The sequence below is a fragment of the Penaeus japonicus genome, unplaced genomic scaffold (genome assembly GCF_977035675.1).
Source record: "Penaeus japonicus unplaced genomic scaffold, GWHDUDI00000001_assembly GWHDUDI00000035, whole genome shotgun sequence".
In the NCBI taxonomy this organism is placed as follows: Eukaryota; Metazoa; Arthropoda; class Malacostraca; order Decapoda; family Penaeidae; genus Penaeus; species Penaeus japonicus.
The window spans coordinates 2,850,437-2,860,436 of record NW_028234437.1 but is presented as its reverse complement, the minus strand read 5'-3'; the positions used below and the strand labels follow the sequence as shown (position 1 = coordinate 2,860,436).

At 35.3% G+C, this 10,000-nt stretch overlaps 1 non-coding gene across 1 annotated transcript in view; it reads right to left on the bottom strand.

Annotated features, from left to right (window-relative positions):
* The window catches only part of LOC122253655 (uncharacterized), a 12,456-nt gene that overhangs the window by 1,440 nt on the left and 1,016 nt on the right, over nucleotides 1–10,000 (bottom strand). Inside the window, exon 3 of the transcript XR_015190487.1 lies at nucleotides 1,810–1,981. This is a non-coding gene — a transcript (uncharacterized LOC122253655). The remainder of the gene's footprint in view (nucleotides 1–1,809; nucleotides 1,982–10,000) is intronic.

Sequence of the window (10,000 nt, the reverse complement as noted above, 5' to 3'; positions counted from 1 at the left end):
TTTATATATATATATATATATAAGAATCGATTAATCGATCGATCTATCTTCATATATATAAATTCATCTCTCTCTCTCTCTCTCTCTCTCTCTCTCTCTCTCTCTCTCTCTTTCCCTCTGTATGTATATGTATGTGTATATGTATATGTATATCTATCTATCTATCTTTCTATATGTGTGTATAAATATATATATATATATATATATATATATATATATATATATATATATATATATATACATAGAGAGAGGGGAGGAGGAGGAGCGTCACATATAAATATAGATGTAGATAGACATATAAAGATATAGATGTATATAGCCCGTAACTTGACCCTTCAAGACTGAATCAAAATATGATTCAGCTTTAGGTATTGTATCGAAAACATCCTAATATCAGAAAAAGAATATGTGTCATTATTATAATTGCACCTATTTTCCATTAGTATAGAATACAGAAACCATTAGAGAGATGCTTATAGAATTTACAAAAATAAATCCTTTATGTAAAAAAAAATAGTCAGAATAGGACTATTAGTGAATGAGAGGCCCCAAACAATATCCAGTAATCATCTCGGTTGTCTCGAAAAGGAAAACACGAGAAAAAAAAAACCAATATATTGCAGTAAGAAGAAAGAATGACAAGATGAGGATGAAGAATGAGACAAGAGAGGCATAGAGAAATGAGACTAATCTTCGATCACAAATTACTTGCTCGTAGAGTGCACTATTTTCATTATCATCATTCTCGCTAATGTTAGAATAATTACAAATCATAAATCATTGAGATCATTAGTTCACAGTAGCAGCTTCGTTCTCTATTTTTATTGTTGGTGGTGGTGCTCTCTTGTGTTGTTGTTATTGTGATTATTGTTATCATTCTCCTCATCATCATTATTATTATTATCCTCATCATTAGTGTTATCATTATTATTATCATTATCATTACCATTTTCATTATTATCCTTATTTCATTTTGGGCATTACTATTATCATAATTACTGACACTGTCACTATTTTATGTTTCTTCTTTAGCATTATTGTTGTCATTGATATCGGTAATATTATCATAATCGACATAATCAATCATAATTAACATTGTCATCAATATCATGTTTCGGAGTAACTATGTTTAGTCATTATAAGTAGAGTATCATTCGAAAGTATGTACTGTATGGTAATGTCATGTTGTTGTTTAGATTTGTTTTTGAGGCATATACGTCTCGTATTACCAATCTAAGCCAACTGTTATCTTAACAAATTGAGGTATAATCAAATCCTAATGGAACTATTGTCGATCAAGATTCTTTATTCTTGGAGAAACATTACAATGTTTGTCATGTATGTGCCGATGAAATAGTGATTTTTCTCTTTAATCTTCCTTTATACATATCTCCCATTTTCGGATGTGTTCCACAGAATTTCAGACTGTTCTTAAGGAGAGTTAAGCGATCCGTCTTCGTGCTAGCGGGATTGGGGGGCCCGACTTTACTGGTGCTGGCTTCTGGATGTTCTGGGCCGTCAGAGAGAACGTTGCCACTATGGGCCATCAGAGACGATCTTGTGTGAAATGGGCTCTCTCGAACTGTATGTTTCTGACCCCATGTGCGGTGATCATGCCGGTTGATGTTGTCACCAAGACGATATTGGGCGCTTGGAGCGGAGGGGCCCAACCTATCCTCAGAGTTCTCGTCCAGTCTGAGATGGGCTGGCCGTCTTCTCAGGACGATGCCGAGAGGGACCCAGTTCGGCGATGTCGTGGCGAAGTCAGAAGAAGTCGAACATTGATCAACAGTGCCGTCGCTTGCGCACGATTCCTGAGGCTCCGGACCGAGGCTGGCCAGCAGGAAGGACATATCCAGCGGCAACGCTTGCTGCGGCCCACCATGTTGAGGTGGCGGCGTCCCTAGCTGAACGGGTGGATGAGTCCGTCCTCCAGGATGATGCCAGAGGGTCCGATAGCAAACGATCTCTGTGAGCGATACTCATGTCCTGATTCTGAACAAGATCGGTGTGAGCCATCCTTGCGCATGGATGCCCGAGGTAGCCGATGTTGCCTGCACAGGATAGGACCCATCCGGCTTGATGGAGGCCGACTCGCCAACGCACGCCACGATCCGCTGCTAGCAACAAAACCTGGCGAGGAAGTGGGACATACATGCACTTAAAAAGTGGAATTGGAGACAATGTCGTTTTGCTCGGGTGTCCAGACATACGAAAATCAAATATGTGAACTCACGAGATCTCGTCCCAGATCCCTGACGACTCACTTTCTCTAGCTCACCTCTAAGGAAACTTCATTTCTTGATCGCTGGGTGTCGGCGACAGTTCTCCTGATAGAATCCTTGCGTCCCCTTGATTTTTATTGCCTTATATAACCCCCTCGACCCAGGAGCGATGCGACCTCCAGCATCTGCCCTGGAACCACACCCATACCCGCAAATCAGTGGCGAGACTAGTCCTCGCCAACTCATCTCTGATTTCGGGTGCAGGGCTACATTTACATGTTCTATGATCCAGTATCTAATGCACTTTTTTTCAGAGTAAAGAGAGATATATGTTTTGTTGCACTAATTCTTGTTATATAAATATAGAGATTCTATACTCAGCATCTTCTCTAAGACACAAATACATGGATTATGTGCATATATATGGCGTGGTTGTATATCCTTATATCTACATTTTATTCATCAATACATTGTATACATTTACACACACACACACACACACACACACACACACACACACACACACTACAGTATATATCATATATATATATATATATATATATATAATTATATATATATATACATATTTCCATATATATATAATATAGATAGATTTATATATATAAATATATATATATATATATATATATATATTATAACATATATGTCGTGTGTATCTAGTATCTAGAACATTCATATTGACATATAAGATATTTCGCTTTTATTTATTACATCTTTGTATATGTATATATAATCAATTTATAATTAGATATTGAAGGTTGATAGATATAGTAATCGATTTATATGCACACACACACAATCATCACTCACACATACCACAACCACAACACATACACCCCACACACATGTATACATATGTATTGATAGTGTATATGTGAATGTATGTATAGAGTTATGTAATATATATGTATGTATGTATGTAGTGTATATATTAATATATATATATATATATATATATATATATATATATAGTCAGTATTAATATATACATATATATTAAGAATACGGATCTGATCTATCTAATATATGATTATAAGAATTCGTGCTCTCTCTCTCTCTCCTCTCTACTCTCTCTCTCCTCTTCATCCCTCTCTCTCGTCTTTCCTCTTCATGCTGCTCTCTATATAAATATATGTATATATGTATATATATATGTACTATATATATATATATAAGAATTATATATAACATATATATATATAAGTGTGATGTATAAATATATATATATATATATATACTAGTAATATACATAACAGAGACGAGAAAGAGAGCGATGGGGGGGGGGGGCGAGCTTTTCACATGTAAGGATATAGGTGTTAGATAGGACTCATATAAAGAGATGTATATTGGCCCTGTATCATGAACCTTCAAGACTGAATCAAAATATGGATTCATTTTTAAGTATTGTATTGAAAACGCTAGCTATACAGTATGAAAGGAAAAAGGAAATTTTGGTGCATTTATGATTATAATTTACACCTAATCATTATGAAGAATAAAGAGCCATATAGACTTATAATTAAAAAAAATGTAATCTTGTTATGAAACAATAAAAGATAGTTTATAGGACTCATGATGATAAACAGGATTCATTATCGATCTCGATTATTTTGCAAAGGTGAAACAACAAACAATAATTGTAAGAGGAAAAGGTCCGACAGATGAGGATTTGAAGCCGACCGAGCAATGAGACATAGTAAAACTATTCATGCATAATTACTGCGTCTTAATCGTACTGATTTTCATTATGTCATCATTATCCATCTAATCTTAGAATAATTACAACATTTATAGAATCATTGTAAGATCATTAGGTCAGCATTGAGTAGCTTCATTACTTTTTTTATTGTTGGGTGGTGGAGTGTGCTCCTTCTTGTTGGTTATTGATCATTATTCATCCTTATCATTATTCATTATTATTATCATTATCGGCTTCATTAGCATTATTGAATATAAATTGTTTTTTTATCATTATCCATTAAGATTGATATTAACAATCATTGTCTTTCATGTTGTATGATATCGTTATATCATCATGACTATTAACATTATCAATATCGTTCCTACTGTTATTATTGTAATAAACTATCAACGTCGTTACTGTTACCATTATCGTCGGTCCCTTTAATGTAATGTCACACTGAATTTTGAATCTGGTAGATGTTTTGATGGCTTTTACAGTCACCATGAGACCTTCTATTACCAATCTAAGCCAATCTGTTATCTTAAGACAACAGGGTAAGTATGATAATAGTAAACTCAAAGTAAAGATGAAATAGGTGATTCGTGGTCTCGATAATAAATGGTAGAGTGGGAATTTGTCGATCAAGACTTTCTTTATTCTTGGAGATAAAATGCAGTTGACAGATGTTTTGTCATGTAATATGCGCGCGAATGTAAATTGAGTTTTTTCATTGTACCCTCTAGCAGAGATCTCCTCACATTCGGAGATGAGATCACAGAGAGAATTCAGACTGTTCTGTGAAGTAGAAGAGTTTAGCAAGATTCCCTCTTCGTGCTAGAACGGGATTGGAGCCGAAGAATTTACTGTGTCTGGAGCTTGTCTGGAGAGAGAAAGTATGTTCTTGGACTCCGTCAGAGGAGAAATCGATGCCACATTAGAGGCCTTTCAAGGTGGATCGTTCTCTGGTGAAAGAGAGCGACTCAGTGAATCTGGAATTGATCTAGACCCCAGTCGAAAGATGATATGAAAGGATAGCCTAGAAGGTGATCATACAACGAGAAACAAGCAATGGACGCTATGGAAAAGCGATACCCAGACCAGAAGTCTTACTATATAGAGGTTAGAACCAGCGTCCAAGGTGGAATGAGGCTAGAGGCCGTTCTTCAAGGGAATCAGATGATCGGAAGGGACCACAATCATATCTGAGAACGATAGTTAGTGGAGACCATGTCTAGATAGGCTCCAAAAAACTGTTTCAAATGGGTTGCCCGGTCACGTGCGCACGATTCCTGAGAAGGCGCGGATTTGCTGCCAGCCTGTGCTAACGTATCCAAAGCGGGAACGCTTGCTCGCGGCCCACCATCCTTGTTGAATAGGTGCGGCGTCCAGCTGAACGGGTGGAGCCGTCCTACCAGGATGATGGCCAGAGGGGACCGATAGGCAACGATCCTGTGAGCGAAGTCATGACACTCAGACACAGATCGGTTGGAGCCATCCTTGCGCAGGATGCCCGAGGGTGCCGACGGTTGCCTGCAGGAAGGAGCCCATTCCGGCGTTGATGGAGGCACCGCTCACGCACGCCACGACCTAGCTGCTAGCAAAACCTGTGCAAAGAATTGCCATACAACTAATTTAGTCAAGGAAGGATAACTTATTCTAAAAGATCTTTGATTTAAAAACAAAAAAACAAAAAAAAAAAAAAAAATATATATATATATATATATATATATATTTATATATAATATATATATATATATATATATTATATATATATCTGTATATATATATATATATATAGTATATATATATATCTATAAAGAAACGCGCAAATATATTCCATAATATTTGCTTATACAAGGCGCTAGTTGGGCGGTTTAGATAGACTTGCAGGTACTACTTCGACACTCAGGCCAGCGACCTTCATGTATTGATCGCTCGTCGTGTCAGAGGGAAAGCTGATGCACGAGTTCCCACAGCCTGCGCTTTTATATACACCCATCCGCCACGCCCGCGAGCCTTCAGCTCTCCTGCTCTGTCCTCCAGTCCACTGTCCCGAATCACCAAAACATCATTCATCCATGTGTGCGGAAACATACGTAAATACTCTCTCTCTTTCTCTCTCTCTCTCAGACACACATATACTGTGTGTGTGTGTGACTTTGTGTGCGGTGTATGTATGTCGTGTATGTACAGTTTATTGTTATGTGACTGATATGTATGTAGGTATGTACATGTGGAGTGATATATATATATATTTATGTATATATGAATATATGTGGTAATGAATATATGTATATATATGTAATTGTATGTGTATATGGTAGTATTAAAAATATATATAAGTATTATATATATATATATATAGACATTATAATGTCATGTAACTAATCGGTCAAATAGATATATATGGTATACATTCATATTGATGTCTATTGTATACATATTCATGTGCATATGATAAATAAATATAAGTTTATATATAGGTGGATGTGGTTGGTGTTTGTGTTGGCTGTGTTGGGGAAGGGTTGTGTATGTGTATATGTATGTAGTATGTATTGTGTAATGTATGTGTGAGATTTATATATATATGCATTATGTGTGTGTATATTTATATTGTGTGTGGACTATACGTGTATGGAGTATTATGTATATAAGATATAGACTCTTAGACATCACACACACACACACCCACACAGCACACACACACACACACACACACAACCACTTATATATAATATATATAGTATATTCTAGTTAATCTATGAGTATAGACTATAATGATACAAACCTATACATAGAAAAAACATGCATATGTATTGTATACATAATATATGTGCAGTATATATATAGATATTATAAAACATATTATATGTATCCATAATATGTATAACAAATATATATATATTTGTGGTAATATATATTATTATATATTATCCTTTTAATATCTCATCTTTATCCTAATTATTATCGCGATCTCTATTACAAATCATAATGGACGATGGATTACCGAGCTTTGTATTATTAATTTTATTATTATTAATATTATTATTATTATTATTATTTATCCCACTATCACTGTCATCAGTGTCATCAAGAAAAAAAATCAATATAATAAATATAGAATTAATTTCTCAGTGTCATCCACCACGCACTCATCATAACTACTATCATCATCATCGCAGTTTTTCCTAGATTTATCAAGAATATTCCAGATAAGTCACTGAAGAGCCAAGTCCAAAGAAGTTCCCCAAAGAAGCTAGACAAAATATCTGGCCGCAACACCATAGCGACGAAGAATGATGGACCGAGCTCCTTGACTCAATATTCCAACCATGAGATTTCGAGCGGGAAGCTGTGGTGGAGAGCCACCTGGCAGCTAAGCAATCTGGTTTTACTTTTTGTTTCTTAGTTTTGTTCTGTCTTGTATCTGGTATTTAGTTACTTGTGTGTGTGTTTGTTGTTTGTGGGTGTGTTTTTTGTGTTTGTGTGGGTGGATTGTGTTTGTGTGTGTGTGTGTGTGTGTTTGATTTGTATTTGTGTGTGTTTTTGTATGTATGTTTGTTTGTGTGTGTGTGTGTGTGTGTTGTGTTTGTTGTCTGTGTATGTGGTTTGTGTGTGTGGTATGTATGTGTGTGTTTGTGTGGTGTGGAGTAGTGTGTGTGTGTGTGTGACTCGTTTGTGTTATGTGTTTGTGTGTTGAGAGAGATGTGAGAGAGGCGAGTGAGGAAAAGACGTGGAGATGAGCAGAAGACTGGAGAGAGGAGAGTGACGAGCAGGAGTGAGACGATGAGAGGTCGAGGGATATGAGAGAGAGAGGAGTAGAGGAAGAGAAGGGATAGCGAGATTTGATAGCGTGTTTCTATATTTTACAACGTTAATACAAATTTACCCTTATGAATACACGGCATATTTATACGTATTTTAACGCTGCTTTATTAATCATAATTTGGATTAATTATCATTTATCACTCATTTATGAATCAGTTTCCATCCTCGAGAATGCCTTAATCATTATAAATGAGATTGAATTGCTTAGGATAATGAGCAGTATTGTAGTAGAAATTAATGTGATAACGAAAATGAAAATAGTGGATGGAATAAGATAAGATAATGATAATATGAGTAATAATTCTTATCAATAAAAATATTGAAGAACAATACTTGTAAACTTAAGAAAAGTATATTAGTAACAATAATAAAAAAATCATGTTATTAATATAATGATACATGATGATAACTGGAATGACATTGATAAAGGATAATAAAAATGATCATCTTCATTATAATAATAATAACAGTTTAATACCAATAATAATAATAATAAGTAATTAATAATGTATAATAATAATAATAATAATGATAATAAGGATACTAAGGAATGATAATGATAATGGATAAACAGGAAATATTTCTGGGCATCTTCAATATGCCCACGATCTAAAATGATGATAATACCAATGATAAAATGAGTGATAATAGCAAACAGACGAAAAATAATGTTGACAATGGTAATGATGATAGTGATAACTTTTTCTCTATTAATCGATAATAATGATCATGATGATAATAATTAAAAATGATAATGACATAAACTAATAATTGGTAATGATAAAATAATAATGATTATAATGATAATAAAGGATAAATATAATGATATAGAATAATGCGTGGTAACGTGTGATAAAGAGGTAATGATCTAATAACAAAAGAAACTAATGGAAATATATATAGTAATTATACTTTTGGGAGGTAATCGAAATTTGGTGTCTTTAAAAATGATAAGATTTTACTTTATCGCGGAAAAAACACAGAAAAGTATAATGTCCATGTAAACTTGCGCACGTGTACTTAGATGTTACACCAGTATATTAAACACTGACATACTATACATTTTTTTTCTTGTTTCTTTTCCCCTTACCTAGCTTATTGTCTTCTTTTGTTTGTCTTTCTTTTTACTCTTTAAAACTGACCGCGGTTATCGTCTTTCTCTGGAGCATTTTGCTGTACGTCTGCAACACCCAATATATGTTTAAGATATATCTACATGGTTCCACTACGTGCCAGGGTAGGAACATTTATCAGTTATGTATATGATCTTATACATACATAGGAGTGAAGTGTGGGTGGAAGGAAAAGATGTGTAATGAGGTGGTGATGATGTATGTGTGAGTGTGTGGGTGTGGGTGAAAGGGAGATGTGGGTGCTGGGTAGGGATGCTACTGGGGTATGGGTGTGATGGGTGTGTTAGTAGTGATTGATGGATGTGTGTATAGTGTGCATGTGTGTGGAGTGTGCGTTGTGTGTAGTGGTATGTGGTGAATGAGTGTGTAGTGTGTGTGTGTGTGAGTGGTAGTGTGGATTGTGTGTGTGTTTGTCATGGCGGAATGTTTTTTTTATGATTGTTGTTGTTGTTGTTGTTAGTTTCGATTTTAGGATGGGATGTTGAGAGGAAAAAGTAGTTACCATTCTGAAGAAAACTTCTTCCTGCTTGGATGGATTTTTGTTAAAACTGTATTTGATTAAAGAGAACTATAAACAGCTGTTCTCGTTCGTGTCCAGTTCGCTGATCTCCATTTTTCTTATTACCCCGCAAAGTCAGTCACAAGAAATTGTATATTTGTTGTGCTCAAAGTTGCAGGCTTTGCAATTGTGAGGATGAACCCAAAGGACGAACGGATTGAGCAGGATTCCAAGAGTCGAGGGGATGGAATTAGAAACATGATATTGTCTTACTACTTACAAAGTCTGGATTTGGTGGGATTAGTGAGAGGATAAAACATTTAGAGAAACGCTATTACAATTGGAATAATGCAAGTGTGACTCCATCTACATTAACCTTTGGTTGAAAATAAAGATGCAGCTTTCATTGTCCACACATATGTTGGACACTATCACACATAATTATGGAAATTGTTAGGAAGGAGATGTACATGTATAGTGTGAGGGAGACGGAGAGATACGCGCGTGATGTGTTTTAAATGCCTTTGCATGATCTTTCAACAGATGCTTATTAACTCTGGATCTTATCTTAAGAACAAGGTTTCCATCCTCGGTTTTATTGCATTCAACA